Source organism: Pelophylax lessonae (genome assembly GCF_965119305.1).
Source record: "Pelophylax lessonae genome assembly, chromosome: 7".
NCBI classification, from domain to species: domain Eukaryota; kingdom Metazoa; phylum Chordata; class Amphibia; order Anura; family Ranidae; genus Pelophylax; species Pelophylax lessonae.
In genome coordinates this window covers 23,151,076-23,173,739 of record NC_138774.1, presented here as the reverse complement: position 1 = coordinate 23,173,739, position 22,664 = coordinate 23,151,076, and the positions used below count along the sequence as shown (strand labels likewise).

General features: G+C 45.4%; 1 protein-coding gene across 1 annotated transcript in view; it reads left to right on the top strand.

Moving 5' to 3' along the window:
* DIAPH2 (diaphanous related formin 2) overlaps nt 1–22,664 on the top strand; it is a 1,824,032-nt gene that overhangs the window by 1,364,082 nt on the left and 437,286 nt on the right. The window lies entirely within an intron of this gene.

The window sequence follows — 22,664 nt, the reverse complement described above, 5'->3', positions numbered from 1 at the left end:
TGGAATATTTATAGCACTGATTACAGTAGTAATGTCACTGGTACTCCCAAAAGTGTCAAAAATGTCAGTCAAGGGTCCGATCTGTCCGCCGCAATGTCGCAGTCCCGCAAAAAAATCACAGATCGCCGCCATTACTCGTTAAAAAAAAAAAAACACCAAAAATGACAGAAATCTTTCCCTTAGTAAACGCAATAACTTTTGCGCAAACCAATCAAAATACGCTTATTGTGATTTTTTTTTTACCAAACATAGGTAGCAGAAAACAAATTGGCCAAAAATTTTAAAAAATTTGTTTTTTACATTTTTTTTGGGGGGATTTCATATAAGAAAATGTGAAAAATATTGTTATTTCTTCAAAATAAACGCTCTTTTTTTGTTTATAGCGCAAAAAGTAAAAATCGCACAGGTGATCAAATACCACCAAAAGAAAGCTCTGTTTGTGGGGAAAAAAGGACGAAAATTTAGTTTGGGTACAGCGTCGCACGACCGCGCAATTGTCAGTTAAATTCGCACAGCGCCGAATTGCAAAAAGTGGCCTGGACGTAAGACAGCAAAATCCTCCGGTGGTAAAGTGGTTAACCAACTACCACTAGAAAGGGATAGACTGCCTTGGCACAGTGCAAATTAGCGTGCAACATACAACGCGTTGGAGCTTGTGTGTTGTCAACGCCTCTAAGTGGCAAAAACAGCCTCCTTCATCAGGGCTCAGCACAGAATAAAACTTTGTATGGATTCTGTATTCGAACCGATATCAAACTCCCCTCATAGAGTAACAAAGTGACCGTTGGCGAGTGGCAAATTTATTCAAATTGCGTAAGTCTTCATTTATAATACAATTTAGTTAAAATCATTTGCCTAATAATTATGCGCGTTGCTTTTAGAGTTTCCATTCAAATTGTCAGTTTTTAAACTCAAGGCTGTGTTGACTTTGATGGTGCTCATCCTTATTGGCTGAAAGGGATGAGCGGGGCTCGGGGCCTGACACATGGCGCTTGAAGTAATTGTGATGTTTGACTTTGCATGTAAAGTCCCTTCTACTGAAAGTTCACAGCGCGGCTTCTCATAATCAAGAAAGTTCAGTGACAGTTTTGCACAAGACAGACACTTCCAGGCTCCAGCCAACGAAGATAAATGAACGCCTTTATTTCTTTTTTTTTTATCATCCTCGAGCTTTCCGTTTAATGCCGCTGTCACGTCACATTTGATGCATGGCTAAATGATGGCGCGCATAAACACCTAAGCGAGGCCTGGCAAGAAAGGGTCGCTGTCCTTACGGAAAGCAGGTATTAAATCCGTCCGCCGGTGAGTTTTGACGGACGGAGGAGGGTGACAGTGAATTATGTCATGTCACTCCTTGACACGATGCGTCACGCCCGGGCATAATGACATTGAGACTCTATGAATTACTTTAATCAAATTAAACTTCTGTACAAGAGTGTCAGAAATTGCTTCTTCTTCTGCTTTGTCACCACCAGTTATTACACATAATGTCACAGGAGAGTTTTTTCTATTCCTAAGTGGAAATTCACATAGGAAGGGTTTGCGATTTGTTAATGGGCAAGTTCAAGCAAATGGCTCTAGATACAAACATGTATGTATAAATAGTAAAGTGCTTAACACTTATGACTCCTGCCCCATGTAGAGAAATCACTGTCCTCCTTTTTCCTCCTTTAGCTGCAGGAGGAAAATGGAGGAGATTGGTTCCTCTGTATGCTGCCCCCGCCACTCCACCTATCCAGTCCAGTGTTCTGCTGTCTCTGGACCCCTGTGTGCTCCCCTGGATCCCCCCAGGAGGAAAATGGAGGAGATTGGTTCCTCTGTATGCTGCCCCCACCACTCCTCCTATCCAGTCCAGTGTTCTGCTGTCTCTGGACCCCTGTGTGCTCCCCTGGTTCCCCCCAGGAGGAAAATGGAGGAGATTGGTTCCTCTGTATGCTGCCCCCACCACTCCTCCTATCCAGTTCAGTGTTCTTCTGTCTCTGGGCCACTGTGTGCTCCCCTGGTTCCCCCCAGGAGGAAAAAGGAGGAGATTGGTTCCTCTGTATGCTGCCCCTGCCGTTCCTCCTATCCAGTTCAGTGTTCTGCTGTCTCTGGACCCCTGTGTGCTCCCCTTGTTCCCCTCAGGAAGAAAATGGAGGAGATTGATTCCTCTGTATGCTGCCCCCGCCACTCCTCCTATCCAGTCCAGTGTTCTGCTGTCTCTGGACCCCTGTGTTCTCCCCTGGTTGCCCCCAGGAGGAAAATGGAGGAGATTGGTTCCTCTGTATGCTGCCCCCGCCACTCCTCCTATCCAGTCCAGTGTTCTGCTGTCTCTGGACCCCTGTGTGCTCCCCTTGTTCCCCCCAGGAAGAAAATGGAGGAGATTGATTCCTCTGTATGCTGCCCCCGCCACTCCTCCTATCCAGTCCAGTGTTCTGCTGTCTCTGGACCCCTGTGTGCTCCCCTGGTTCCCCCCAGGAGGAAAATGGAGGAGATTGGTTCCTCTGTATGCTGCCCCCGCCACTCCTCCTATCCAGTCCAGTGTTCTTCTGTCTCTGGGCCCCTGTGTGCTCCCCTGGTTCCCCTCCAGGAGGAAAATGGAGGAGATTGGTTCCTCTGTATGCTGCCCCCACCACTCCTCCTATCCAGTCCAGTATTCTTCTGTCTCTGGGCCCCTGTGTGCTCCCCTGGTTCCCCCCCAGGAGGAAAATGGAGGAGATTGGTTCCTCTGTATGCTGCCCCCGCCACTCCTCCTATCCAGTCCAGTGTTCTGCTGTCTCTGGACCTCTGTGTGCTCCCCTGGTTCCCCCCAGGAGGAAAATGGAGGAGATTGGTTCCTCTGTATGCAGCCCATACCACTCCTCCTATCCAGTTCAGTGTTCTGCTGTCTCTGGACCCCTGTGTGCTCCCCTGCCCCCCCCCCCACTGTGCTGCCCCCCACTGTGCTCCCTCCCCTCTCCTGCCAGCTGCTGCAGGGAATGTTTCACAATAGAGAACCAGGAAGGGGTCAGTAAATATGTAATTTACCAGCTCCTTCCTTTTCTGATCAGTGGCATTGTACAAAAATAAAGTAAAATCCTAAAAAATAATACAATTAAAATACCAAAAAATAAAAACTACTGACACCAGTGGGTGAACTTCCAGGATCGCAAAGGTCACACTTGCAACCAGGCCCTGGCATTCCACCACTGTGGGGAGGCCCCAAGATGGCAGGAATGGGGCCCACTGCAGAACTTGTGAAAAGGTCCTGCTGCAGGACCGTAATAAAGGGCCTTGCAACTAGAGTAAAGGGCCCCAGGATCAGTGGGAAGAGCCCCAGGCTTGAAGGGAAGGGCCCCGGCCAGGAGTTCGGGGGGCCCTTCATAGTTTCTTGCACTGGGGCCTTGAAGGTTCTAGTTACGCCTCTGTCCTGCAGATTTGAAGGCCTAGAGCACCAGTGCCCAACCTGCAGCCCAAGGCGGTTGTGTAGGGCTTGTAGCAGCACTCAAAGCCAATGGATGAAAGTTTCCCCCGCCGGTGTTAGAATGTGGTAGCAGGCATCTTCCACTAATACCGGAGCATGGTTTCTGAATGGCGCTGAGCGGTCGCATCTGAGAGGAGCTCGGTCCATGGCACAACTTTCTACCTATAGCAATGCCTGCTAAAACTCCAGGACCCCACAACACCACGTGGAAATGCTCTGGGAGATGCTCGGCTGTGAAGCCACCATCATCGGGCTCCATTAAAATGTAGATGCACTGGTTTGTAAATTGGCTGTAATAGCAGTGATCTCTAGCAGTCTCATATAATCCGTCTTCAGTTTATGACTATCTTTTGAACAGCGTTCCCTATCTCCAACATTCTCTTAGCAGTTCCTGAAGGTCTCCTGTTGCACTGCTTCACTCTTTAACCATTCCTTCAGTCATGGACCACCTTTTATAGCATTCCTTCCATCTCTGACTAATACTATCTTCTGTAGTATATCCAGGGCTTTTTTTCTTACAGAATAGGTGCAGGAACTCCTCCTTCTAAGTTACTTTGTGTCTCCGTCCCCTACCCACCTCCGAGCACTAACCCTTGGTTCCACCCCCTACCCACCTCCGAGCAATGACCCTTGGTTCCACCCCTACCCACCTCCGAGCACTGACCCTTGGTTCCACCCCCTACCCAGCTTCCAATACAGCCCCTTTTAGAGAATATAGAGTCAAGTATAATCTTGTATTGGAATGTATAGAATTTGGTTATGATAACAAGAAAAGCAATAAAATAGATCCCCCACAGCCAGAAGCAATAGACCCCCCCCCCCCCCCAGCAGCAGAAAAATATCTCCCAGCAGCCAGCATCAATACTCTTTAGCAGCCAGCAACAGTAGACCCCTCCCTAAAAAGTAGATCCCTTCCAGCAACAATTAACCCTCAGTATCAAAAGATCATCCACCAGCAACAATAGATCGCCATGCAAAAATAGATCCCCGTCCCCAGCAGCCAGCATTAGTAGACCTTCCAGCACCCCCTGGAGGTGCCGGAACCACGTTCCCGCTGAAAAAAAGCCCTGAGTATATCTATAGTTACTGACCATCTCTTGTAGTATGAATGAAAGTTAGTGTGCAGCGCAGTGGGGCGGAATAACACACTCAGTCCCAGTGCAATGAAAGAACTTGAACTGAAATAATGCAGAAACAGTTCACAATTAATCTGGTAGGATGGCAGCCCAACTGGGAACACTCACAGTTCCAACAACACGTAGAGAGCACGGTGCAGCCAAGCTTTCAGCATCTGTAGAGAGGGGAAGAATGCAGCCTGGCCATCTTGTAATCATCAGGCAGGTGTCCAATGAGGTTGTGAACTCTACGCTTTCCATCTTCATCAGGAACCTTTTCGCTACCACTAGTGCTGCTTCTAACCAGCGGGGTAGCTGTCCCTACTCCTACCAACTCGCAAATGCATGCCAAGGAACTAGAGACTTAAATAGGCTTTGTCTGAAACAAGAAGGCTGCCAGAGTCACATGGGTCCCCAGTGACCCAGGAAACCATGGAGGAACTATGTTCCTCTTGACTTCCTCTCCAACTGCGGTGCCGATGTGGAGAGTGCCACCTACAGTGGAGAAAGTAGACAGCACCTGCCCACATGTCCATAGAGAATGACTATCTCTGGTAGCATAAACTTAGTCAATGACCATGTATTGTAGCCAGGGCCGCTGATAGGGGGGGACCACCAGCCCTCTTGTGGGGGGCCCGAGCAGACAGGGGGGCCCCCACAGAGAGGGGAATTAGTGATGGACAACAAATACAGAAATCTGCCTCTAGCACCTGAATCTGATCTGTCCCTCTCCCTGCTATCAGCTTTTATCTGTTGAGAAAGAGACAGTTGTCCCTCACTAATCTCCCTCCCTTGTGTGGCCCCCCTCCCAGCACTTATCTCTGCTCAGGAGTTTATTTGTAAATTGTAACTTTGTTTCTCTCTCTCTGTCTCTCTGATCACTGAGCTCCAACTGCCCAGCCTGTATATTGTTCTCATCTCATCTTCTTTATTTAATAGTTTTTTTTTAGATTTAGCAGGAATTATGCGAGTTATGTTATATTTGTGTCTGATAATAGTGATTTTGCTGTAATTTTAAGTAAATATATCTTTAATATTTTCTTTGGGGGGCCCTGCCAGGTAGTCTGTACGGGGCCCCGCGATTTCTAACAGCAGCCCTGATTGTAGCATACCCAGGGCTTTTTTTCAGCAGGAACGCGGGGGAACGCAGTTCCGGCACCTCAAGAACTGAATGTATGTAATGGCAAGGGATGCTCGGTGTGCTGGAAGGTCTGTTGATGCTGGCTAATAGGCAATCTATTGTTGCTGGAGGGGATCTATTTTTGCGGAGGATGGGGGTCTATAGTTGCTGGGGAGGTCTTCTGTTGCTCATGGGGGATGTATTGTTACTGGGGTGGGTCTTATGTTGCTGGTGGGTCAGTTGTTGCTGGGAGGGATTTATTGTTTAGGGAGAGGTCTTTGCCCCTTGCTGCTGGAGGGTCTATTGATGCTGGCTACTGGGTAATCTAGTATTGCTGAAGGGGATCTATTTGCGCAGAGGATCTATTGTTGCTGGGGAAGTCTGTTGTTGTTGGTGGGGTATCTATTGTTGCTGGGTGGGTCTTATGTTGCAGGGCATCAATCTTTGCTGGGAGGGATCTACTGTTGAGGGAGGGGTCTAATGTTGCTTGCTGCTGGAGGGTCTATTGATGCTGGCTGTTGGAAGTCCATTGTTGCAGGGGTGGATCTATTGTCGCTGGGGTGTCCATTGTTTCTAGATCTATTATATTGCCTTTCTTGTTATTGTTAATTCTCTAAAAGGGGTGTTACTGGGAGTGGGTAAGGTGAAACCAAGGAACGGTGTTCGGAGGTGGGCAGGGGACGGAGTCAAGTGGTGACTCAGAAGGGAGGAGTTCCTGAACCTATTCCCTGAGCATACCTGTAGTCCCTAGATAATGAATGGAAGTAGATAGTGTCTCTGGATAATGCCTGGAAAAGAAGGCTCTGTCCTGGAGAGAAGAGCATATGTCAGGGGGAGTGCTGTGATCTCTGTGAAACTTAATAAATACACCTACATATCATGCAAATACAGAACAGGAAAAGTCTATGTGATGCAAGGTCCATATTAATGAGGTTGAAGATAGTCTGATGTCCGTCAAGTTCAACCTGTCATAACTCTTGCAGCTCTGGGCCAGAGGAAAGAAACTGGGCAGATGTTGCCAGTTTTGCCACTCAGGATGGAAACAATTCCTCCATGACCCCAGGGGTCAGTTGGCTCCATGCCCTTCATCAGAACTTTCCTCCTTTAGCCAAGTAATAACAGAAGCCAGACAGAAAAAAATCATTTCAACACTAAATTAATTCATAGAGATATGGCACCTCAACGAACCTTCCTTGTAGATGAAAGTTCATTCATTAAAATTATTTGATGGCTTTAACGCCTTCACGTTGTTTCAAAAGTAATTCTACATTCTGCAGCTTTTAAGAGAACCTGGTGATCCTGCCATAAAAGACCATGTTCAGGCGCTTCCTGTTATAGAGTGACAACACCTTGGCCTCATCTCCCAATTGTTCTCATGTTGTCATCATGTCACATGCACCCCGTTGGAAATTAAAAGAGGCCATGCAGACACACACTGAGTGGCATGGTCTACTGTTGTCATTATCAAAAAGCCAGATAAGAGTTAGGATGTGCAACCAATGTTGGAAAAATAGCTTGTAAACAGGGAGTTGGCTGAAAGAGACTGGAGGAAATCAGCAACACTGAGATGAGGAAAAAGGATAAAAAAGGCGAAAATTGTATTTTATGAAAAAAAAAAAGACAATTGTTTATTATAATTAGTGATACTTAGTCAACCAGTCAGTGCCGGGATGAGGAAGTCTAGAGCCAAGGGTGAACATGCCAAACTGCCAAACTTCCTTTCCTAGCACAAATACCCTCCACTCATTCAACTACCACCCCCCCACCCCCCCAAAAAAACAAAAACAAAAAACAAATACTCCTACTACAAAAATCCTCCCCCTCTACCATATCACCTCTTCTAGCACAAATCCTCTTCCCCCATCCCCACTCCCAACACAAATCCCCACAAATCATCTTTCCTAGCACCCCCCAACCCCTAAATTTCCCCTTCTAAAAAATTACTACCCCCTATTGCCTCCCAAATTCCCCCCCAACACAAATACCCTCCCCTCCAATGTCCTTGTGGTGCCCTCGCACCTCACATGATACCTCAGTGCCCAGTACAGCCGCCCCTCCTGCCCACCCTTTGTCCCAGCCCTGCATCCAGTTTCTGTTTTTCGGTCTGGGGGGGCGGAGTCCTGCTGTCTATGTCAATGGACGCATCAGTAGGACTCGTAAGGGAGCCCGCATGGGTGTCCCCGGGGAAAGTGGCTTTTCGTGAGGGCACCCGATGAAAACAAGAGGCCGGGGCACCCCAGAAGAGAAGGATCGAGGCTGCTCTGTTTCAACCCCTTTAACTCTTTCCTCTTCTCAGGTCCCCCGTCGGCCCTCCTTGCCCCTCCCTCCTGCCGAGCAGTTTGCTAAGGGGGCACCTGAGCACTCACAGTCCCAAGCCACTGCTCTGTGTGTCCATTCACACACAGTGTGTGGCTTGGCCCCACCGCCGCTCTCTCCTCATTGGTTGTGATTGATAATAGTGGGAGTCAATGGCTGTCTCAGCCAGTGAGGAGGAAAAGACCCAGGAGAGCCGCTGCTCTCATGCACATCACTGGATCGAGAGGGGACACAGGTAGGTACTAGAGGGGGCTGGGGGAGCTGCTGAAGTTAATAAACCTTGAGCCTTTACACCACTTTAAGGGTTTTCACCTTAATGCATTTTATGCATTAAGGTGAAAAACTTTCTGTGCTGCAGCTCCCTCCAGATCCCCCCTGTTTCTTACCTGAGCCTGATAGGGATATGCACGAGCGCAGCGGCTCCAGCCGCTGTCTCTTTCCTAATTGGACAGATTGATAGCAGCAGGAGCCATTGGCTCCCACTGCTGTCAATCAAATCAAGTGACGGGGGGGGGGGGGGGGTGAGGCCACCGCCGTCTGTGTCAATGGATGCAGCAGCAGGACTCTGAAGCGTGCCCGCATGGGTGCCCCCAGCGAAAGTGGCTGAAGATGAAGAGGAGAGGCCAGGGCATCCCAGAAGAAGAGGATCCGGGGCTGCTCTGTGCAAAACGATTGCACAGAGCAGGTAAGTATAACATGTTTGTTATTTTTTATTTTAAAAAAAATTAAAAACGAGGGTTTATAACCCCTTTTAACTCTTTCCTTTGAAGACCAGAAGTTCAGGAAGGCAGCTCTGAGAGAGAGCAGGAGCCAACAGCATTTAAAGTTGTAAACTACAAGTGTTGGGGGTGAGAATTTTTAACAAATTGTTTACTGGGAAATGTTTATTGTATTGTCTATATTAACCACTTGCCGACTGCCTAACGACTATTTACTGCGGCAGTCAGCCCCTCACAGGCAAAGTGACGTAGTACTACGTCGCTAGCCTGTGAGGCTCTAAGGAGCGAGTGCGCGCGCGCCGCTGGAGGCACCCTCGCGCTCGCTCACGGACCTCCCCGCGTGTGTGAACGGCAGACCTGATGTCCGCCGGTCACTCGAGATCGCCGGTTACATCGGGAGAAAGGCAGGCGGCTAATGTAAACAAAGCCGCCTGTCATTCTCCCTTGTGTAACAGCACAGATTATACGGTCCTGCTATGTAGGACCGTAGATCTCTGCTGTTACATCACAAGCCACATCCAATCACAGTTAGGGACACACGTAACCCCTCCTTCTCAAATAAAGTTAACCCCTTCCCTGCCAGTGTCATTTTTACAGTAACAGTGCATATGTATAGCACTGATTACTGTAGTAATGTCACTGGTACCCCCAAAAGTGTCAAAAATGTCAGTCAAGGGTCCGATCTGTCCGCCGCAATGTTGCAGTCCCGCAAAAAAAATCGCAGATCGCCGCCATTACTCGTTAAAAAAAAAAAACAATAAAAATGACAAAAATTTTTCCCTTAGTTAGTAAACGCAATAACTTTTGCGCAAACCAATCAAAATACACTTATTGTGATTTTTTTTTACCAAACATATGTAGCAGAAAACAAATTGGCCTAAAATGTTAAAGAATTTTGATTTTTACTTTTTTTTGGGGGGGGGAATTTAATATAAAGAAATTTGAAAAATATTGTTATTTTTGAAAAATTGATGCTCTTTTTTTGTTTATAGCGCATGATCAAAAAATCGCACAAGTGATCAAATACCACCAAAAGAAAGCTCTGTTTGTGGGAAAAAAAGGAAGTACATTTCATTTGGGTACAGCATCGCATGACTGCGCAATTGTCCGTTAAAGTCACGCAGTGCCGAGTCGCAAAATAGGCCCTGGTCACGAAGGGGGTAAAATCTTCCAGGGGGTTAAGTGGTTAAGCAAAAAAAAAAAAAAAACCCTGAGGGTTTAAAATTACTTCTTAGTGGATAAGTAAGCTTTTCCTTAGTTCTAAATACTTGCAAAGATTTCCAGTGCCCAACGGGGAATGTTCATGTTCAGTTTTGTATAGCACACACATATCCCTGTGTAGTCTTTGCATCCCTACGTGAAAAGAAGTATTTTCGTTGTACTCTTTTGTCAACCCTTTAGATGCACCTAGGAAAAAAAGAGAGACTTGGTTTCCACCAAGACATGACAACATCTTTCTTTACTCGTTTTTTCAAACCTGAAACTTTGAAAAAAAAAAAAAAAGATGAAATATTAAAATCCGCCAATGTCTTACCTGCTGCTTCGGCGTAGAATAAAGGTGAAAACATAGACTACCGTAGACGTGGTTTGCTCTTTTAAATGTTTAAAAACCTTGAAAAACGTCTTGAAGGTCTTTTTTTTTGCAGCCGGCTGAAGAGCCGGTGCTGGGAGATGACACCTCTGTGGCTTGTAAAATATTCAGAGATGTGTTCGAGCCGAGAGTTGATTGTTGCTAATCAGCGGGGAGGTTGTTTTGCCGGAGATGTTGATCTGACGAGGTGGAATCATCCTCGGGAGGGCCGGTTTTTAACAACCAGATATAGTCAACCATATGCGGAGGAGCCGAGTTTGCAAACATGGCAATCACGATTTCCCCCCTAAATGATGAAAAATTTCCAGTTTTGCCTAACACGAGAGACCTGCCACCCAGTTTGCTGACAGAAACAATCTGAGCGAACCCGCGCAAATGCGCGGAAATAATGAGTCGGAGAGTAAATAAATCGTTGCTCGCGTTGTACAAATGTTCGAGGCGTCACCGCTAACCCCGTCAGCGTCTGTTATATTTTACAAAACTCCTGAGCTATTTTTAATGCTGCCCGTCGTGGTGTGGACCTGAGTCTTTTCCTATTTGCTTAGTCAGCAAAAATTGTAGATACGTGAAAATGTATTTATTTATTTTTTTTCATTATGCTAACCGTAAAATAAAACAGCCTGAAAGCTATGGGACTTTTGGACACCTATGAAAAATTATTGCTAAACAATATTCTGTAACTCCTCCTGGAATTGCAGCATAGTACTTAAAGCAGATCTTCACCTGAGTTCACAATTATATTCTTTTTTTTTTCATTTGGGGTGGGGGCTAACTACCTTTTTTGGGAGCAGTTCAAACGATTGGCCACTGCCCCCACCAATGACTGGCCTTTGCAGCAAGGAGCACATGGAAGGGCAACAGATGTCAATCAAAACCAAAGAAAATTCCCAGCTCAACTTACCAACCAGCCTGCAACCAACCGAATTACCCTGCCTAACAGTCTGCATTGAAAACAGGGGTTTCGTTTGGGGTGGGAGCTAACTACCTTTTTTGGGATCAATTCAAATAATTGGCCACTGCCCCCCCCCCCCCATGACTGGCCTTTGCAGCAAGGAGCACATGGGAGGGTGACAGATGTCAATCAAAACTAAATAAAATACCCAGCTCAACCAACCAGCCTGCAACCAACCCAATTAACCTGCCTAACAGTCTGCATTGAAAACAGGGGTTTAGTTTGGGGTGGTAGCTAACTACTTTTTTTGGGATCAGTTCAAACAATTGGCCACTGCCCCCCCCCATGACTGGCCTTTGCAGCAAGGAGCACATGGAAGGGGGACAGATGTCAATCAAAACCAAATAAAATTCCGAGCTCAACTTACCAACCAGCCTGCAACCAACCAAATTAACCTGCCTAACAGTCTGCATTGAAAACAGGGGTTTAGTTTGCACACATTTGCAAAATACATGCGTAAACTGCAGAGCCACTTCAGGTTACCCCAAGATAATCTGCAGTCCCAACTCTAAATTTTTGAGAGCTTTCATAGTAGAAGCATATAAATTATGATGGATAGATAGAGGGCAGGTGAGCCTGGAAGGGGCCCACACCTCCTTAAAGGCACAGGGGCACACTGGACATCCAGCACATAGCACAATGGCAGCAAAGGTATCCAGTGCATCCCCTGACTAGTATTCCACCTGTAAAAACTTTTTTAGGAGCAGCCTTCCAGGGCATATCTTCTCTTGGCGAGAATGACATAGTCTCAGGCATCTGCAGCATCCTGGAATTCCTGGTCATGCATCCAGGAGGCTTCAGCGCTGTTTATATCAATGGGGGCAGCTGAAAGAACCCAAAAGAGCCATCCAGCCTCCTGAACACTAGAGAAAGTAGAAAAATAGTGCTGGACCTGTGAGGATATCTTACTGGTATTGCTATGCCCTAGGCTTCTACATCCCAGAACAGGCTTTCTGAACCTCCTTACCCCATAGGAACCCTTGAAATAATTTTCATTTCTCAGGAAATCTATGCTAAAATGTATTTATCAGGGGGTCCTACATTGATGGCCAGTGGGAAAAATGACCCCCCCTTACAGTGGCATCAAAATGTTCTCCCTTACAGACAGCCTAAAAGATACTGTAACTGATGTCATGCTTATGGCTCTGCCAAGTGGAATTTGCACCAGAACTATGCAGGCACCATCAGATGTGAGGTCAACCAGCCATAACCTAAGGAACCCTTAACAACCCTTTGGAAGAAATTTAGGGTTCCACTGAACCCTGGTTGAGAATGGCTGCCCCAGAGGTTGTAAACATTTTCCTTGACTTGTAGTATAGTGTAACGAAAATGTGAATTGTAGCCCCACACCAATGCTGAAAGGTCCAGATATGACATTATTCCAGTAATGGTCAGGGGTACAATTGAAAGAGTATTCAACGTGTTTCGGAGATCTAAAAAGTTCCACCTCATCAGAACTTGAGATGTATATGGACTCAAAGTTAAGACTAGACTAGACTTCCAGTGTGAAGATCTGCACAGGTCTTGTCAGGAGAGGATTTCGCAGTCTCCTGATGACATCGGATGTTGGTAGTGCAGGACCCCACGTGTGGTCACCATTCACACAGAATGAATGTATATGCACTATTTTTACTGAAAGAATGGCTATAAGAATTTATAGAATTTTCTTGTTCAAATATTTTATTGTAAAATAACAAGTTAGAAAAGTACCAGCAGGAAATCGATACCGATAACAAAATAAGTCCCCAAGAGCATTCCCGAGCAGTTGGGGATGCAGCCCCTATGACATAGAAAAGAATTAACACACCTGAGGTTGATACAGCTATGTAATTTATAAGTTCTAAGCAACAAAGAAAGTGCAGTAACGTGCCAAAAACTATTTTCTATAGGTTCTCAGGATGCCCTAGCTGGATGTGAAACCACTTGTTGCCACTATAACGGTGGCCATGGGGTGTAGAACTGTGTAGCAGGAATGCTTTGAGCAAAATAGGCATTACAAAAAGGGAATGGGAAAGAAGGAGAAACATCCAACTCGTTACAGGGAATTGCATTTGCGAGACATGGTGTTGGCCTCAGAGGCGTAACTAGAACCTTCAGGGCCCCGATGCAAGAAACCATGAAGGGCCCCCCAGACCCCTGGCCGGGGCCCTTCCCTTCAAGCCCGGGGCTCTTCCCACTAATCCTGGGGCTCTTTAATCTCATTGCATGGCCTTTTATTATGGTCCCGCATCAGGATCCTTTCACAAGTTCTGCAGTGGGCCCCCTTCCTGCAATCTTGGGGCCTCCCCACAGTGGTGAAATGCCAGGGCCCGGTCGCAAGTGTGACCTTTGAGATCCTAGAAGTTCACCCACTGGTTTGCTACCGGGCCCCCTGGAGTATGGGGCCCGGTAGCGATTGCAACCCCTGCAACCCCTGTAGTTACGCCCCTGGTTGGCCTATTGTTAACTCGGGTGGCACCCACTAGGATGGGCTGCCAGTGACAAACATGGCTCACAGGCCACGTAGGTAGGACAGAAGAGAGAGAAGTGAGTCCCACACAGTCTGAAAGAAGAAAGGAAAGGTGGGACAAAGGGAAAAAGTGGGAGAGTAATGAAGGGAGGGGGACCCCGAGGGAGAGGTGAGTTACCTGAGGTGCCTTACCAAACCCAGAGACATATAGATGGTTCTAACAAGGGAGGCAAGGATTCGTCAAAGTCCACTGGCAGAAAATGTTCCACCCATATCTTTCACAATAACCTGTACCCTGTACAGTAGGACTTCTTCGACCTTGACATGTGTCATGGCCCTGGTAATTCTATTTTTGGTTTCTATAATTGCTAAGAAGTGGGGTTTTCCAGGCCTTGGAAATGTTTTGCTTCACTGCTGTGGTAACCTGCAAAAAGAGTTTAAATTAATGCCGAGTCGAGTCTGGGGGTCACTTGTTAAGGAGAGCTGTGGTTGGGTCAGTGGCCAGAGGAGAAGACAGGCAAACATGGTGGAGGGGATATGGAAGACTTTGACCCAGAATGATTGGACTACGGAACAGCTCCACCATATATGGTGTTGCTTTCCAAGCTTAGACAGCCCCTAAAACAGGAGGAAGGGAAGGAAGGGAGATATTTGTCTATCCGAGCAGGGACCAGGTACCCCCTCATGAGAACTTTATAATTGGTTTCTAGAGCAATCTATGTTTTGTGATGTGGATCTTGTAGCAGACCAGATGTCAATCAAGTCTGTGGCTGTCATGTACCTGGGTGTCCTTGAACCGGGAGGTTCCCTGTTCCATAGCTTGCAGCCTTATCTGTTGTGCCACAAAGAAGCTCTGGAGTTTTTGCAGTGATTTTCCAGCCTGATGCTTTGCTTTTGGACTCACTAGCTCCACCTGCTGCCAGCTGCAAACAATGTACAAATTAACCAGCTGTGAACAATGTACAATTTACTCAGCCTTCAAAAAGCAGCACTTCCTGTTCCTCAATGCCTATTTGTTAGGAATATCTTCCTGGGTGTGCTGCTTGCTCTTTGATAGACTTTCGTGTATGAACCTTTGCCTGTATTCTTGACCCCTCTTCAGCCTGCCGAATCTGTACTTCACCGCCAGCTTGTGTATGACTTCTGCCTGCCTGACCATTCTTTGGATTACGTTTGGATACCGCTTTGCCCGCTCTGTTGCCGGCCTGATCCCTGACTACGTTTTCGCTGAATCCTCAGCACTCAAACTCCACTTCGGACTTTACCTAACAGTGGCATCCAATTGCAGTCCTAAATCCCTCTCCCAATTAAGCATGTAAGGCAAGGATGAGTGGGGTGGCGGAGCCAACAATAGAACGTAAAGCATAGAGATCAACCGCGGGCATGCAGATCACTTTTCCAGGTCCATTCGATACTAGTCAAAATAGAAAAAGAGGGGTCCGTTCGCAAACAGGGAGTGAAGAAATGCCTAAACTTGAGGAATTGGAAAAGTTTTGGGCTAGGCTATAAGATTTTTTTATAAATACACCCCTAAAATCAGGAACGGTCGGGCAATTAGGATTGCCTTCAGAAGACCAGCAATTGCAGCCTTTGTACCTCCCAGAATTGTTGCTGCTGACTTTTTTTTAAAAATTTTTGGGATATAAAGCACAGCAAGGAGTCTGCAGTGGGTGTGTTTGGGAATCCTATACCTGCATCACAAGCTGGGATTCCCAAAGCACCACATTGGTAACAGAAGGGCCAAGACGGACTGTTGCGCTGTAACGGTGTCTGGATGAATAGCTAATCATGTAAGCTATGCTCTTTGCGTCTCAAAGTTTAATTTTCAATTTTGACTGAGGTGTGCCTTTAATAAAAACTATATTTGGAAGCTACTCGTGTTTATCTCTCCTAATTAACATTCCGGATTTATGTGTCTCTCCAGCGAATGGAGAGATGTTCGCTGACTTGTTTAAAGTTGAAGAAATATGGCTCTATAGCAAGTGAGAGGTATTTTATCTAAAAAGCATGTCATATTATCCAACATAAGTGTGATTTAGTTGTAAATAAGAGCCTTGCTGAGCCTGTCATGTCTGTTTTAATGAATACGTCGTCTTGTCATCTTTTCTTTAGTAATGAGATTGCGGTGGCTCCTTCCTGCTAGGATGCAGCCAGAAAGCGGCTCTGCGGAGTTATTGAACTTTTGAGAATGGATATGGGGTCTGTTCATTAGCAATGACAGCGGTGTAATGGCATTAAACCCCCCTCCAGATTTAATTAATGGCCCTAGCTATATACGTTGTAATGTACATTACAGGTTGTGTAGTGGAACTATCCTGAAAATATCACCATGGATGGTTATGTCATTGGGTTCGACGTGCCCTCAGTCCTGCAGATGGCCCATTCAGTGTAATTTATTTTTTTAAAGGTTCTGTATAGCCAATGCATGTGTTGTATGTGCATGAAATTAGTAATTATTCACTTTTTATATTTATATATATATATATACATTTTATTCATTTTCATTTCAATGTATACAAACAAATCTAAAAATATTTAATGTATTTCATTTACAACCTATTTCCCCCTATAACCCACTACCCCTACCCTCCCTCCCCATTTCTTTTTTATAACTTTATTCCTTTGTTGTGCTCCTTCTCCTCTGTCTCAATTTTCGTTTTCCAGACGTTTTCACTCTTTGGTCCCCCCCCCCCCCAAATTTCTATGTAATTATTGGTCTTTTTGAAATCATCTCTACTACCCAGATACTCCATGATATATATACAGTGGGTACGGAAAGTATTCAGACCCCCTTAAATTTTTCACTCTTTGTTATATTGCAGCCATTTGCTAAAATCATTTAAGTTCATTCTTCTTCCTCATGAATGTACACATAGCACCCCATACTGACAGAAAAACACAGAATTGTTGACATTGTTGCAGATTTATTAAAAAAGAAAAACTGAAATATCACATGGTCCTAAGTATTCAGACCCTTTGCTGTGACACTCATATATTTAACTCATATATTTAACTATCGGGGGAGAAGAGCCTTGGTGAGAGAGGTAAAGAAGAACCCAAAGATCACTGTGGCTGAGCTCCAGAGATGCAGTCAGGAGATGGGAGAAAGTTGTAGAAAGTCAACCATCACTGCAGCCCTCCACCAGTCGGGGCTTTATGGCAGAGTGGCCCGACGGAAGCCTCTCCTCAGTGTAAGACACATGAAAGCCCGCATGGAGTTTGCTAAAAAACACCTGAAGGACTCCAAGATGGTGAGAAATAAGATTCCCTGGTCTGATGAGACCAAAATAGAACTTTTTGGCCTTAATTCTAAGCGGTATGTGTGGAGAAAACCAGGCACTGCTCATCACCTGTCCAATACAGTCCCAACAGTGAAGCATGGTGGTGGCAGCATCATGCTGTGGGGGTGTTTTTCAGCTGCAGGGACAGGACGACTGGTTGCAATCGAGGGAAAGGTGAATGCAGCCAAGTACAGGGATATCCTGGACAAAAACCTTCTCCAGAGTGCTCTGGACCTCAGACTGGGCCGAAGGTTTACCTTCCAACAAGACAATGACCCTAAGCACACAGCTAAAATAACGAAGGAGTGGCTTCACAACAACTCCGTGACTGTTCTTGAATGGCCCAGCCAGAGCCCTGACTTAAACCCAATTGAGCATCTCTGGAGAGACCTAAAAATGGCTGTCCACCAACGTTTACCATCCAACCTGACAGAACTGGAGAGGATCTGCAAGGAGGAATGGCAGAGGATCCCCAAATCCAGGTGTGAAAGACTTGTTGCATCTTTCCCAAAAAGACTCCTGGCTGTATTAGATCAAAAGGGGGCTTCTACTAAATACTGAGCAAAGGGTCTGAATACTTAGGACCATGTGATATTTCAGTTTTTCTTTTTTAATAAATCTGCAACAATGTCAACAATTCTGTGTTTTTCTGTCAGTATGGGGTGCTATGTGTACATTCATGAGGAAGAAGAATGAACTTAAATGATTTTAGCAAATGGCTGCAATATAACAAAGAGTGAAAATTTAAGGGGGTCTGAATACTTTCCGTACCCACTGTATATATATATATATATGAAATTCTCTTGCACCAATTTCTGATTGTGGGGCTATCTGTGTCTAACCATTTTTTTTGGTATTGCCCCTTTGTAGCATTTAAGAGGTTTGGTACTACAGGAGGTCCCCGGGTTACAAACATCCAACTTACAAACCGAGGGAGACAACAGGAAGTGAGAGGAAATCTCCCCCTAGGAAGGGAAATTCACTCCTGTAAGAGCTTTCATGGGAAAAAGGTGTCTCCACTGAAGCTTTATCATCAATCCTTGCTTTACAACAACCCAAAATTTTCAAAATCCAATTGTCAGGGACAGAAAGTGGAGGTGAGGTCTTCTGAAAAGGGCACAGACAGCAAATGTTACAGGGATGTTAACTATTCCCTATGCTATCCAAAAAATTAAAAAAATATTTTTTTGGCTGAAGCTACACTTATAAAAATGTACCTGCTCTGACTTACAAACAAATTCAACTTAACCTCTTGCTGACCGCCCACCGTAGTATTACTGCGGCAGGGCAGCTCGGCTGCATAAAATCCCGTAGTACTACGTGATTTCGTGCACGAGGTCTCGGAGGCGCGCACGTGCTGCTGGAGCCGTGCTCCCACTGTGAACACTTGAGAAAAGAGCGCGCATGCTCCCCACGAGCTTGGCGCATGCTCTGAAACGCGTTGTGTACTCCTTGACCCTGTTTACGTCACGCGGTTGACGCTGCGCTCCAGCCCGCCACTAGAGAACCAGCCGGTCCCGGAAGACAGCAGCCGGCATCTTTCTGTCCTCCATGTCCATCCACTGGATAGGTTTTTTCCACCTCCTCCTCTCTCCTGGAATTGGGCTTGGAACTGCTCACTCACCGTTTGACTACAAATCGAGCCGATTGTTATTCACCTTTCTGTGAGTTGCCGTCATTTTGTGTGCCTAAACTTCAATGAATGTACTGCACTTAGAGGCGCTTCGCCTGTTTCTGTTTTATATTTCAGTGGCAGGAGTAGAGATCTAAGTGATATGCCTAATATATAGCCCACTCATATAGGTTTTATATACAACACTGCTCCCCCAAATTATTTTTAAAGAGAATTGAAACTGAAGCGCCACACTTAAGAGGTCCGGATACAACTTTATTCCATTAAAATTCAGGGGTACAACCCAAGAAAATAGCAAATGCGTTTCGGGGGTCCAAGTTGCCCCTTCATCAGGGCTTGACTGGCAGCAATGTGCCAAACCAGAAGTGAAAGAGACCTACAATGGTATTTCTTCCAGTGTGAATTACAAGCACAGACCTTTTCAGCAGCTGTTTGGCAGCCTAAATGTGTTGACCCCAAAACAGGTTGGATACTTTTTTGGATTCTACCTCTAACTTTCAATGGAACAAAGTTGCATTCAGGCACTTTAGCTTCAATTCTCATTACATTACACTACAAGCCAGGGGAACTGTGGAGATTCTCTGGTTTGTAGAAGCTACCTGCCCAGGAACCAGATCATTGCTGCAATGCTTTAAGTCAGGGGTCTCCAAACTTTTTTAAACAAAGGGCCAGTTTATTGTGCTACAATCTTTAGAGGGACTAGACCTTCTCCATTGGGAGTAGAAGATGTCCTGGCATCAGTGGGAGTATATAATGTCCCATCTTTGGCATTAGAGGAATTATTAGTGCCCCATTGTTGGTGTCAATGGGAGGAATAGTGTCCCATCTTTGGTATCAGGGGAATTTCTTGTGCCCCATAGTTGGTATCAGTGGGAGGAATAGTGCCCCATCATTGGTGTCAGTGGAAGGAATAGTGCCCCATCATTGGTGTCAGTGGAAGGAATAGTGCCCCATCATTGGTGTCAGTGGAAGGAATAGTGCCCCATCATTGGTGTCAGTGGAAGGAATAGTGCCCCATCATTGGTGTCAGTGGAAGGAATAGTGCCCCATCATTGGTGTGGAAGGAACAGTGCCCCATTGTTGGTGTTAGTGGGGGTAAAAGTGCCCTATCATTGGTGTCAGTGGGAGGAATAGTGCCCCATCATTAGTGTCAGTGGAAGGAACACTGCCCCATTGTTGGTGTCAGTGGGGGGAATAGTGCCCTATCATTGGTGTCAGTGGAAGGAATAGTGCCAGACAAAGGCAAGCAAAGGGTCACATTCTGCCCCTGGACCGCAGTTTGGAGATTGCTGCTTTAAGTTAACAATACCAGTAAGATAACCCTACAGGTCCATGGCTATCTTTCCACTTCCCCCAAATTATTTTTAAAAACAGTTTCTCCACTGAAGCCCTTTATACAGCCCAACTCCCCCCCTCATTGGCTCTAGTCTCACTCTTAGTATAGTGTCAGGAAAGTTGCTGGGTGAAGATCAAGTGGGGGAACTCATGGGCAGGATCCACTGGTCACTGGTTGACCCTTTCCAATCACCAAGGCCGTCTGTCAACCGGGATTTATCCAGCTGTAATATAGAACATGTGTTTTGCTGATTGAAAAAACATTTTTAGTCCTGCAGCTTGGTGGGTTTTTCAGATTAGCGTCCTGTGATTCTGGTTGGAAGAAGACTGATTGTGATTGGCTGTGATGGGTTTCGCAATTTTCTTTACATGACTAAATGAATAAGTCAGAAGGTGTCACAGGCGTCATATGTTTGCTTTTGTTTCTTGGAAGCACGGAAATATGCCTTTTTCTTTTCTTCTAAAGGATTATTGTACTTTTGTAGCCTACAGAGTTGGAAATCTGTGGCCCTGCCAATTCCCTAGTGACACTAAAGGATCGCCAAGCTTTCCATCTCAGTCCGTCTTTCCCTTTTGATCGCCATTCCCTGCGTATGCCGTGGCAGTCGAAAAAGCACCTTCTGTTTTCTTTCCGACTGCGCCGCTAGGACATGAGAACGGCTTGGCAGCTTCCATTAAAGACAAGTGTCTCTCTATTCTCTGTTGACGTGATATAATACAATGAGATGTGTTTCATTTTCAGCATGTGCAGCTGGGGTCTAACATACAAGTATTGTACTACACAGGGTGAGTGATTTCCTCATATTGCAAGTGGCGTGTGCGCCTGTAATACGCTATAATACAACTGCTGATACAACTGAAAAACTGGGTGTGTAAGCCCAAACAATGAACTTCTCATTTTGTTCCTTATTGGTTCTGTAAACCAGTGGTCCTCAACTCTGGTCCTCGGGTCCCACTAACAGGCCAGATTTTAACCACTTTACCACCAGAGGATTTTCCTGCTTTACGTCCAGGCCACTTTTTGCGATTCGGCACTGTGCAACTTTAACTGGCAATTGCGCGGTCATGCAATGCTGTACCCAAACGAAATTTACGTCCTTTTTTTCCCACAAACAGAGCTTTCTTTTGGTGGTATTTGACCACCTCTGCGCTTTTCATTTTTTGCGATATTAATAAAAAAATGCGACAATTTTGAAAAAATAACAATATTTTTCTACTTTGACAGTTAAAAAATATCCAATATTTTCAATTTTTGTCATATATTTAGGCCAAAATGTATTTAGCTACATGTCTTTGACAAAAAAATTCTCAATGAGTGTATTTTTAACCGCTTTAAGACCGGAAGATTTTACCCCATTCCTGACCAGGCCATATTTTGCGATTCGGCACTGTGTTATTTTAACGGACAATTGCGCGGTCGTGCAACGCTGTATCCAAATTAAATTTATGTCTTTGTTTTCCCCACAAATATAGCTTTTTTTTGGCGGTATTTGATCACCTGTGCAATTTTTATTTTCTGCGCTATAAACAAAAAAAGAGCGACAATTTTTAAAAAAATAACAATATTTTTCACATTTTTTTGTATGAAATTCTCAAAAAAAATGTAAATATCCAATTTTTTTAACATTTTAGGCCAATTTGTTTTCTGCTACATATTTTTGGTAAAAAAAAATTGCAATAAGCGTATTTTGATTGGTTTGCGCAAAAGTTATTGCTTTAACTAACTACGGGAAAGATTTATGTAATTTTTATTGTTTTTTTTTTACTTGTAATGGCGGCGATCTGCGATTTGTTTTGCGGGACTGCGACATTGCGGCAGATAGATCGGACCCCTAACTGACATTTTGACACTTTTGGGGGGACCAGTGACATTAATACAGTAATCAGTGCTAAAAATATGCACTGTTACTGTGAAAATGACACTGGCAGGGAAGGGGTTAACTGTACTGGTGATCAAGGGGTTAAATGTGTCCCTAGGGGCGTGATTCTAAATGTCAGGGGCGTGGCTTGTGAAATAATCACAGATGATGTGAACATACAATGTATATGTAAAGCGCTGCGTAAATTGACAGCGCTATATAAGTACCTGAAATAAATAAATAAAATAAATACATGCGATCCTATATAGCAGGATCACATAGCCTCTGTGATTACTTCAGGGAGAATGACAGACGGCTGTGTTTACATCAGCTGTCTGTCTTTCTCTCTCTGCTGCGGGAGATTGCGAGTGGCCGGTGGCCATCAGAGCCACACGCGCTGGCTCCCCAGCTAACGAGCTGGCGTCCCCTACAGTCACCTGAGCGAGCGACATAGTACTACGTCACTTTGCCCAGGAGCGCCTGCCTGCAGCAGTAAATCTGCGGTGGCAGGGCTCAAGTGGTTAATAAGTTCAAAAAACACCTGTTGATCCTGCCAGAAATATAGTTAATAACTTCCTTTGCTGAATGTTTAGATGGCATTGACAGATTCCTCTCTACTTCAAGCTGCTCCTTCCCACTGTCACTTGAATACCCGGTGCTGGGAATCAAGCTGAGCCATCCATGCTCATAACTGGTGCAGGAAGTATGGATGGCCGCACACCTATGACATCATTGAAATCCTTGTTTATTGTGCAAAGCAACCACAGGCATTACAATGACCGCCCCCGTCCTAGGATCACCCCTTTTGATGCATTTCACCCAATAGGGTTTGGTCTATGACTATCCCCTTTG